Here is a 10,147-nt window from a genome sequence, read left to right as displayed (position 1 = left end):
GCTCCCGGTGTCACGGCAGCGCTGCGGGCGCTCCCCGCGTCACAGCGGCGCTGCGGGCGCTCCCGGTGTCACGGCAGCGCTGCGGCCGCTCCCCGCGTCACGGCGGCGCTGCGGGCGCTCCCCGTGTCGCGGCGGCGCTGCGGGCGCTCCCCGTGTCACGGCGGCGCTGCGGGCGCTCCCGGTGTCACGGCAGCGCTGCGGCCGCTCCCCGCGTCACGGCGGCGCTGCGGGCGCTCCCCGTGTCGCGGCGGCGCTGCGGGCGCCGTTTCCTGCAGGAGGGGGTGCGGGCGGGAGGCGGGAGGAGGGGAGCGGCGGGGGACGGGGACGCAGCCAGCGTGAGGGCGGGCGCTGAGCTCCATCACTGGTGCAGAAAAGCGGCCGAGGAGCTGCCAGGGTGTAAGGTGGCTTTGGGAGGGTGTGTGTGAAGGTGCTTTCAGAAGGCAAAATGTCTTGAGCTTTGTGCTCCCTTTTTATGGGCTAGTTCAATCCATCGGGGACTCCCCAAAGGGGACAGGAATAACATGAGATCTGATCTGGTCCTCTCAAGGAATTGAGAAAGCTGAATTCCTCCTGAGCTTTACCCAATATTTTACTGACCTCCTGCTCTAAAACATCCCTCATTAAGACTGCTGGTCTTAAGCCAAAGGCCTCAGCGCCAGTGACAAGTGCTGTGCAGACGGATGTGTCCCTGCAGGACTGGGGAGCAGCTTTGCCAGTTTTGTAAGTTGCCGTATTCGTGAACCGCTGGCTGCCGATGCTCCTGCGCTGTGGGTGGAGCTGAGGGCGTTGTGTAACATCTGCCCTTTGATTTGCATGGAATACTGATCGCAGGCAGCCTCCCACCCGGACCCAGAGGTACAGACGCGCCCCTCCGGGCAGAGCCGCCTGCAGGGGTGGGTTAAGAACTCATATCCCAAGGCTCCCGAAATGTTTTCATTTTTGCGGCTCTCCCGCTCCTGTTCTTGCACCAGCGCCGTGCACCTCCTAGGACAGAAATTAACAGGAGAAAAAAATTACGGAGACAGACGAGAAGAAACATCTGTCGGCCAAATGGTCTCTCAGACCGAAGCTGCAGTTTTCAGTCTATGAACGGCACTTTTTGTGTCCTACCAGAGGGTGAACCTGGACGGGTGCCCAGGAGTCAAACAAGAGCTGAGCAGAGACAGCATCAGCACAGCCAGAAATACAGGAAAAGGCGGAATTTTTGTGGAATCTTCACTCTTTCCTGCTGGTTTCCTGCTTACTACATGTGAGCAACAGAGACAGCTTTTGTATTGGCAACTGCAGCACAGCAGCTATTCTGGGATGGCCAGGCTGAGGAAAAGAGCCCATGGACAACCCACTGCCACGAGCCCGACTTCAGCTGCTGCTGTGACGGACAATTCACCCAAGAACCGCGCTGGTTTCCAGGAGTTTGGTCGAGGTTCTCAGTCTCCCTCTTTTCATTTCTGTCCTTCCTTTGGCAAAGCCCATTGGCTGCCAGGGACGGGCCGCGGGAGCCGCCGTCACCGGCACACAAGCTGCTCCGCTGGGCTGGTTTTCCCTCTCGTGGTCATGAGAGTTTCTGTCTATTGATATAGGTTGTTCTATGTGGTCTATTAATCCAGTAAAACCTTTATCTGGAGATCTCACAAACATGGGGGTTTTTTGGTGCAAGGATTAATAAAAACCTTTTGCTTAAGCTTCCTGCTATTGAAGAACAAAAATTAAGATAGACATTCACCAAGACGTTTCTTTCATTGTGTTTTGGACTTGGTATGGCAGTGAAGTAGTGTGATTTATGGTGAACACTACATCCAGCAGCAGGCTGATGTAAGCTGTGAGTGTGTGTTTTTATAGAGAGATTACATTTATCTCAAAGCCAGAAGGCTGGTGGGGGAACTTTCCCAGGGTCCTCACAGTATTGTGCATAGAAAGGAGGAAAAAACCCAACACAAAACCTTATAAAAATAGATATCATACTGCAGTTTTGGAACGGCTTACGCTACAAAAACCTGACCTACCTGTGAATAAACTGCAGTCAGACTAAATGCATCTGCTTCTCATGCAAGGGAACCTGGCTTTCTTTTAAAAGAAAACAGTCCGTGCCCCATCCCAAAGTGGCCTACGAGTGAGTGCCAGAGGGATGGGAGGCTTGACAGATAATTCGCTAACCAACACTTTGTTATCGTTATGGCTCAAACATGATTAATTCCCGTGGAATTTGTTGTAATAATATTAGCTTTGGTGATCTCATTTGTTAAACATGTTGCTGCCATTAGGACTCCAGTGCGTTACCTAGAAGACACTGAGCTCGTCTGTGCTGTACCTGCTGTGGGGTCTGGGTCTGCTCACCTGCCTCTGCTGCCCGGTTCTTCCCTCAAGCTGTCGAGGGAAAACCAGTGGCACCGGGGTTCGGGACCGGTCCAACCTCCCAGCGGCCACTCCACTCGCTGGGAAATGTCCGCTTGGTTTAATTTGTCTTCGCTGAGTTTTGGCATTCACTTTTTTGTCATCTTCATCCCCCTGGTCAAATGTCTCCTCTTTATCCACCTCCTTACTTCTCTCTCCTGATGGGTACTGGGGTCTGCTGACCCGGACTGTTCCTTCCATCTGCAGCACAACTCTCAGCTGAACTTTATTACAAAAGGAAGGAAAGATTAAATCAGTTTATAACTCTTTTTTGTTTGCCAAATGTGTGTGGGACAATCACAGCTGCTGTCAGAGGTTTCTAGAGTCAGATCTTCTACCCAGGGTTTAGGAGAGCGATCCACTTTCAATGAAGGGACCACTGCGGCTCCCTCTATACTGTTTAACTCTCATGCAATTGAACAAGGTTTGCCAGACACTTAGAGTCAGATTAAAGCACCTTCCTTGAGTTTGAGCTCTGCTCCCCTGAGTCAACCCCTGCTGTGTGCACCCAGCGAGCCGGCGCTGCAGGAGACGCTGGCGCGGGTGCCCAGCGCTGGAGCGGAGCTGCTGGGGGCCAGGGCAGGACCCAGGGCCGCTCGGGGCTTCACAGACCCCGACGGGCACCCCGCAGCCCCGGCCCCGAGCGGCCTCGGCCCCGCGCTCCCTTTGCAGCTCTGCCCTGTACAGGTATCACTCTGACTTCACAGCGGCTGTAAAAGTGCTTTGGTGTCTGCACCATGAGATATACAATTAATGATCAATTTCTTTGTCCTCCCAAGGACATTTTGTCCTGTTCTCTCAATGTGCTCTGCAAACATGACTTAATGCATTTCCCTTGGCTTTATTTCATCTAGTTCTTTTTAATTTTAGCCTGTATCTGAAACCAATGGGGTGAAACTGTGCAAAAGGACATTTAAAATTGAAAGCTGGTTAGAAAAATGTCCTAGCAGCAAGATCTATAAAACCTTGGCAGCATTTCCAAAGGTGAGGGGACGGAAGCCCTTAAATCATGTTAATCTGGGCCTGGTAAGCAGTTTGGGAATGTGCTGCGGGGAACTGCACATGAGGATGCACTCACGGACTGGCACCAGCGAAGAGTTTTAAATAGTGAGTCAAACAGAGAAAATAAAGGGGGGTGTTGGAGCAGAAAACTTGCAGAGGGTGAACTGTATTGAATGCATTACTATGAGTAATTCCTGCTGCTCTCAAAGAGGAGAAAATGAGCTGTTTAAAATATTCTAATGTCCTTCAAAACACATGAAAAGTCTTTGTTCTGAAATGTTTTTTATTCTAGCTGAATGACCCGATGTGTTTTTAACTACTCTTCCACCATGTGTGGACCACCCTGCACTTCAGGAATACTCAGCAATGATTCCTCCCCAATCCCAATGCTGCTCCCATGATATTTCTCTTCCCTGCTAAGAGCAGGAGCAAAGTAGCTCACTGGGCAATTGGAGAAGAACAACCAGGGCAGCCCTTCAAAACCATTTCATCATTTCATGAAGCCCTGGTCCCAGTTGCCTGGGTACGCAGAACTCCTGAGCACGGCACCGCCGACGGCGCCCGTGACGCTCGAGCGCTGTCCCTGTCCTCGGAGAAGAGCCTCCTCCCGCTCTCCGGGTGACAATGACCTGCTCGTGGCACAGATCTGGCATGTCCACCACATCCCGCTCCTGCCCAAACCCCTCACACAGTGAACAATCCTTCATCGCTCACGTTCTTGCTCTTTTATATCGAATCTACCTTCATAACAGAACTGATTTTTTATGATTTAGACAAGTACATAAATATGACAATGCTTGAGTCATGATACAGCAGCTGATGGTCACTGGAGAAGAAACGAAGAGCAGCGCAGAAGGGCCGAGGCTCCCGGCGCGCCGGGCTGGCAGAGCAGCGCAGCGCGTGTCCCTGGCCGCGTCCCGCCCGCGCCAGCCGGCCCCGCGCTCTGCGGCGCTGCTGCGCAAACCTCGGCTCCACCGAGCGCTCGAGCGCTGCGCCAGCGACTGTCTGTCCTCCTTAAATACCAGCCTTTGCTGATAGAACTCTCCAAAACGATGCCTGAACGCTGTTTGGATAATATCATACACCAGGAACCATTGCCAGGAGGCAGCATGGGCAGCATACACTTCCATGCTCTGATGGACTGCAGCACAGGATGTGTGCTCCTTCATCTGCTTTGAACTGAAAAAAACAAGGCATGAAAAATGAAGGCTTGTGCTTCAGGAGCACAAGGCCTCCACATGCTAGAGACCAAGGACTGGGAGCTTTGTGATGTGGACACAGCCAAATCCGGGCTGTCTGAGCCCAGGCGCAGCGCTGCTGTGTTTGGTGCTGCCGGCAGAGCCGGGTGCTCCGCACAGAGCCCGGGTCCGTGGTGGGACGGAAGAGCCGCGTCCCGCCCGGAGCCCCGTGTGGCTCCATCCAGCCCCTCAGAGGTCTGCGGCATCTGGCAAGCTCAAGGGAGACGCTGAAGCCAGGATTTTGTCACCAGTGAAATGCTTCCGATCTTTTCTGTGTGAACTAAAAAAACGGGAAGATAAACTCGCTTTCAAGCTACGGTCACACTGTGTGTGGCGGTGTGTGTCTGCATAAAGTGGGAAAAGCTTTGAAAGACAAACAACCTCAAACTTTCAGGCCACGTGAAGTAAGAAATGTATTTTTCTCATGGGAGCATGATGCAAAAAGCTAAGAATCAATAGCTGAAAGAAAAAAGTGTCTGAAATATGCATTTATTTTATTCTTCTCATGTTTTCGCAAGTGAAAAATGTTGGATATGGAAAGAAACTGGAGAAGCCTTTCACTTTATAAAATGAATGAAAACAAAATTTGAGGAGGACCATGCTACACTCAGCATGCATATATTTCCACTGATTTCCAAAAGATTGACTGAAGTGAAAAAATGTGGCTCTGAACAGAGAAACAAAATGTTTCAGTCCCTGGGAAAATGACATTGCAAACCACATTTTCACTAACAAATCGCACCAGTGACAGTGCGATTCGGGAGCTGCTCAAAGGGGATGGGTGACCCCTGGGGAGCTGTGAACAGGAGGGTTTGGGACCCCAGGAAGGGCTGCGGGGAGCTCGGAGCTGCGGCAGCGCGAGGCGCGTCGGGGCCGCGCGGCTGCAGAACGGGCAACGCTGCTCACCCGCCCTGCCCTGTGCTCCCCACCCCACCTGCTCACGGGAGCTCTGGTCGCATGTGAAGTGCAGATACTCTTGATCATTCAGCTCAGGTGTCCTTGCAGAGTATCATCAGCACTGCGATTTGCAGCTGCCCTCACTCTCACAGCCCAGCCAACCTCACCTGTTCGCACTTATTTATAGAGCCAAGCGCTGGCCATGCTCTCCCAGGATCCAGCAGTGTGTGCAGTTGTTCCCTTGCAAGGGTCAGCTCGGTTCCTCACCTTGTTTCACACCCGCTCAGCTGTGGCACCGGCCCCTTTCCCGCGGGACGTTCCAGCGGTGAGTACTCGCTGTCACCGCGCTGACACTGCAGCCGCACACCCAGGGCTTGGTCTTTTGCTCACCTGTCCCTTTTGTGCCTCAAGTTTGCCCTGTCTCAAGGCATTAGTAGCATGAAACTTGTTCCAGTGCTCATCCCAACTGGAAACGCCTGTAAAACCTGTGGGACTGCAGCTGCCAGGCAGTGAGAAGGACTTTAGTGAGGGTCAGGCTGAAGGCTGTGACACTGTGGCGGGGGGAGGAGGGCAGAGCTGGTCTCTGTGTCTTGGCACCAGGGCTGCCCTGCCTCTGGGTGCTGGAGGCGCTTTGCTGCTGCAGAGTGGATCCCAGGCCATCCTTGTGAAGGCTTTTGTTTGTTGTCACCCACTTCTGAGCTGCGATGTCAGCTGGGAAAGCAGAGCGTGCATCTCCCGGGTTTGGGGTGCAAAAATCATATGGGGATTCCTGCACCTGACGGGGAGCACAGACCACCTTGGGATGTCACACAAAGTACAATTCTAGAGATGTTTTGCATGTGTTCCCAAAGGGGGACAACAAGGAGCCATTCGAGTATGATACAGGCAGTTTGAAATATTTTAAAGAGGAACCAGCAGGAGAACAGTTATAGCATGTAATGCAGCTGTCTCTGGTGGAGCCAAGGTGGGAAGCTTTGATTCTCTCTGTGGCCCATGAGGGAGGGAAGGTCTTCCCAGAGGCCAGCTCAGGATGGGTAGTAGCTATGGTGATCTTCTGGAGACACCTCTAGGTAAAACGGGATCTGCATTTCTGCATCAATGATGTGCCTAGTGAGGCAGCTAGGCTCTTAGCTTGGCAAGCTGAACTGGGTGCCTGGCATCAGACTGTGGTAACAGCAGGGGTAATAAGTTTTAGGTGTGTCAATTAGGAGCCAAGCAATTTAAAATCATCACTATATTTAAGATGCACTTAAATGATGCCCCAGGCCTGGGGCTGTCGTGCACAGCTCAGGGTTGAACTCAGGGATCACTCGTGTGATCCTGCACCCAGTGCCTGAGTCACGTTAACCCTCTGTTCCCAGCTCCGCGCCGCAGCAGAGCCGGTCCTCTGGGGCAGAGGCTCCTCCGCCTGTCTGTGAGCCCTGCCGGGGTCAGGACCTGACCTCTCATACAAATACATATAAAAATACGATGGTATTGCATTACAGTTCAGCAGAATGGTTGTGATAAATACTACCCCTGCCTTGAAGAATTTGAAGCACAAGGTTAATTAATTGCTAAAACCAAGGGGAAGGCATTGCTTTCAAGGGATAAAGTCTAATTTGATAATGAATCCAGAACGTGTGCCTGTCCAGTGATAGTATTAAACTCAATTGAAACTGCCTGACTCCAACTGGGGATCATAGCAGATGGAGTTTGAGGAGGGATGTGCAGGAGGGGGTGCTGTGGTTCTGCTCAGGGTCTCCCGCTGGCCTCATGCTGTAAGGGACACTGGAGGACACGGGGCTCTGGGAGCAGCGCTGGGGTGAGGGGCGGCAGTCCTTTGGGGAACAGCGCTGGGGTGGGGGGGGCAGTCCTTTGGGGAGCAGCGCTGGGGTGGGGGGGGCAGTGCTTTGGGGAGCAGCGCTGGGGTGGGGGGGGCAGTGCTTTGGGGAGCAGCGCTGGGGTGAGGGGGGGCAGTGCTTTGGGGAGCAGCGCTGGGGTGGGGGGGGCAGTGCTTTGGGGAGCAGCGCTGGGGTGGGGGGGCAGTGCTTTGGGGAGCAGCGCTGGGGTGGGGGGGGCAGTGCTTTGGGGAGCAGCGCTGGGGTGGGGGGGGCAGTGCTTTGGGGAGCAGCGCTGGGGTGAGGGGGGGCAGTGCTTTGGGGAGCAGCGCTGGGGTGGGGGGGGCAGTGCTTTGGGGAGCAGCGCTGGGGTGGGGGGGGCAGTGCTTTGGGGAGCAGCGCTGGGGTGGGGGGGGCAGTGCTTTGGGGAGCAGCGCTGGGGCAAAGGGGGGCAGTGCTCTGGGGAGCAGCGCTGGGGTGGGGGGGGCAGTGCTTTGGGGAGCAGCGCTGGGGTGGGGGGGCAGTGCTTTGGGGAGCAGCGCTGGGGTGGGGGGGGCAGTGCTTTGGGGAGCAGCGCTGGGGCAAAGGGGGGCAGTGCTCTGGGGAGCAGCGCTGGGGTGGGGGGGGCAGTGCTTTGGGGAGCAGCGCTGGGGTGGGGGGGGCAGTCCTTTGGGGAACAGCGCTGGGGTGGGGGGGGCAGTGCTTTGGGGAGCAGCGCTGAGGTGGGGGGGGCAGTGCTTTGGGGAGCAGCGCTGGGGTGAGGGGGGGCAGTGCTTTGGGGAGCAGCGCTGGGGTGAGGGGGGGCAGTGCTTTGGGGAGCAGCGCTGGGGTGGGGGGGCAGTGCTTTGGGGAGCAGCGCTGGGGTGAGGGGGGGCAGTGCTTTGGGGAGCAGCGCTGGGGTGGGGGGGGCAGTGCTTTGGGGAGCAGCGCTGGGGTGGGGGGGCAGTGCTTTGGGGAGCAGCGCTGGGGGGGGGGCAGTGCTTTGGGGAGCAGCGCTGGGGCGAAGGGGGGCAGTGCTTTGGGGAGCAGCGCTGGGGCAAAGGGGGGCAGTGCTTTGGGGAGCAGCGCTGGGGCGAAGAGGGGTCAGCAGCGGCTGCGCTGGGTCTGATCACTGCTCGGTTTGGAAGTTGACAAGAATCAGGTTCCTTGAGATTACTGTAACCAGCAAACAGTTCTTTGTTTAATTTTCTTAATGGGGTTCTAGCAGAATCTGTAGCTGGCATAATGATACCGAAGGTCGCATTTTAGCCGGTAGGAAGGCAATTCCCAGGGCAAAGAATTCACTAGTGCTGCTCTTACTTCAGTTGTTGTTATTTGGCAGGGCTGCTCAAAGCTGCCTGGGAAAATGTCCCTGCTACTGCTCCAGCACTCCGTCTTCTGGGCCCGCAAGCAGGCACAACTCTTTATTTGCATTATTTTTACACGGACTTTAAAAATAAAATCCAGCCCCCAGAGTGAAAAGTCCTCCTTGTATTTTTGTGACCAGCAGCTCTTTCCCTGGAGAGCCTGTGAGCCCAGGATTGTGAAGAATGTTCCCATGCAGCTTCCACAGCACCACCCGTCATGGAAACGGGGGCTCTGCCAGCGGCCGGGCCACCGGGGAGCGGCCGGAGCGGAGCCCGGAGCCCAGAGCCCGGCTGCCCGGCCCCGGCGGCGGCGGCTGCGCTCGGTAGGGCCGGGGCCGCCCCCTGGTGGCCGCGGGGGGAGGACGGAGCCGGGCTGGGCCCCGTTCCGCCGGGCGGGCAGCGAGCGCCGCTCCGGGCGGGCGGTGCCGGGAGCCGCGTATCGGGCTGTGCGGTGAGCGGGTGGTTCGGGTGTGCGGGCGCCAACACCGTCCTAGAGGCGACCAGGCTGGAGCAACGGGGAATGTGAGCACTGAGCAGTGACTTCAGGTGCAAGGCATGTTCCCTGCCTTGTTTCTCTCCCCTTTCTTGCATCCATCACCTTACATTTGGCTTCATGTCTACTAAGAAGTTGCAAATCCCCAGGTAAAACCTTAATGTAACACAGAAAACCGAGGCACAGCAGAACAGTTTTAAAAATATTCATGCCCATCTCTGGGCCCTGCTGAATTCTACACTGAGGTTTCTCCTCTGAAACAGGGCTAGAGTGGCCTCGTCCTGGCTTGGGAACACCATGTGTGCAAAGCTTACCCATCGGCTTAGAAGCTTACCTGCTTGGAAAAGTGACTCTGCCTCATGAAGAAGTTACCCTGCCCGCTACAGTTTTACGATTCAGCGTTGATATTTACTCAGCCTTTGACAGGAAGCCGCGAGAGCAGCCCCGACCCTATCGAGCCCGTCGATCTGCCCTGCGTGCAGCCTGCAGAGCCGTGCGCGGTCCCTGCAGGCGTTGGAACCCGCTCAGCAGGGCGAGCGGTGCGCTGACGCTGAGCCTTCCTTGGGCAGCGTGCTCTGATGGGTGCTGTCTCGTCTCTCTGGGTGCCAATTGTAAGTTCACTGTCTGGATAAGGCTGTGGGGCTGATTAAAATACACTTTTTACCGTGCTCTGTTGGATTTGTGTAATGTTCCATAAGCTGCTTTGAAAGTAGACATTGGTTTATATATTTGAATTCCTGAGACTGAGGGCTTTCAAAGCTCATCGGCGTTCACGTTCTGGGATAAGATTAAGCTGTCAAGTTCAACAGAACTTCTTCTCTTTATATTTTTCCACGCTCTTGCCTGGAGGAGTCCCTAATTCACACCTGACTGAGTAAAGAATGTCAAACAACTCAGCTGCTCTGGCAAAGGGGGAGAAATCCCCAGTTAGCACATGCTGGCGTTTCAGCTGCCTCGCTG

At 55.1% G+C, this 10,147-nt stretch overlaps 1 long non-coding RNA gene across 1 annotated transcript; it reads left to right on the top strand.

The window, feature by feature from the left end:
• The first annotated feature begins 9,104 nt into the window (after nucleotides 1-9,104).
• On the top strand, nucleotides 9,105-9,855 carry LOC309444164. Its single transcript, XR_014184960.1, has 2 exons — nucleotides 9,105-9,336; nucleotides 9,451-9,855. It is a non-coding gene; the product is annotated as an uncharacterized lncRNA (long non-coding RNA).
• The last annotated feature ends 292 nt before the right edge of the window (nucleotides 9,856-10,147 follow it).

The sequence above is a fragment of the Streptopelia decaocto genome (assembly GCF_964273445.1).
Source record: "Streptopelia decaocto genome assembly, chromosome: 10".
In the NCBI taxonomy this organism is placed as follows: Eukaryota; Metazoa; Chordata; class Aves; order Columbiformes; family Columbidae; genus Streptopelia; species Streptopelia decaocto.
Note: the sequence above shows the minus strand (reverse complement) of the source record. Positions and strands in the feature narration are given on the sequence as shown.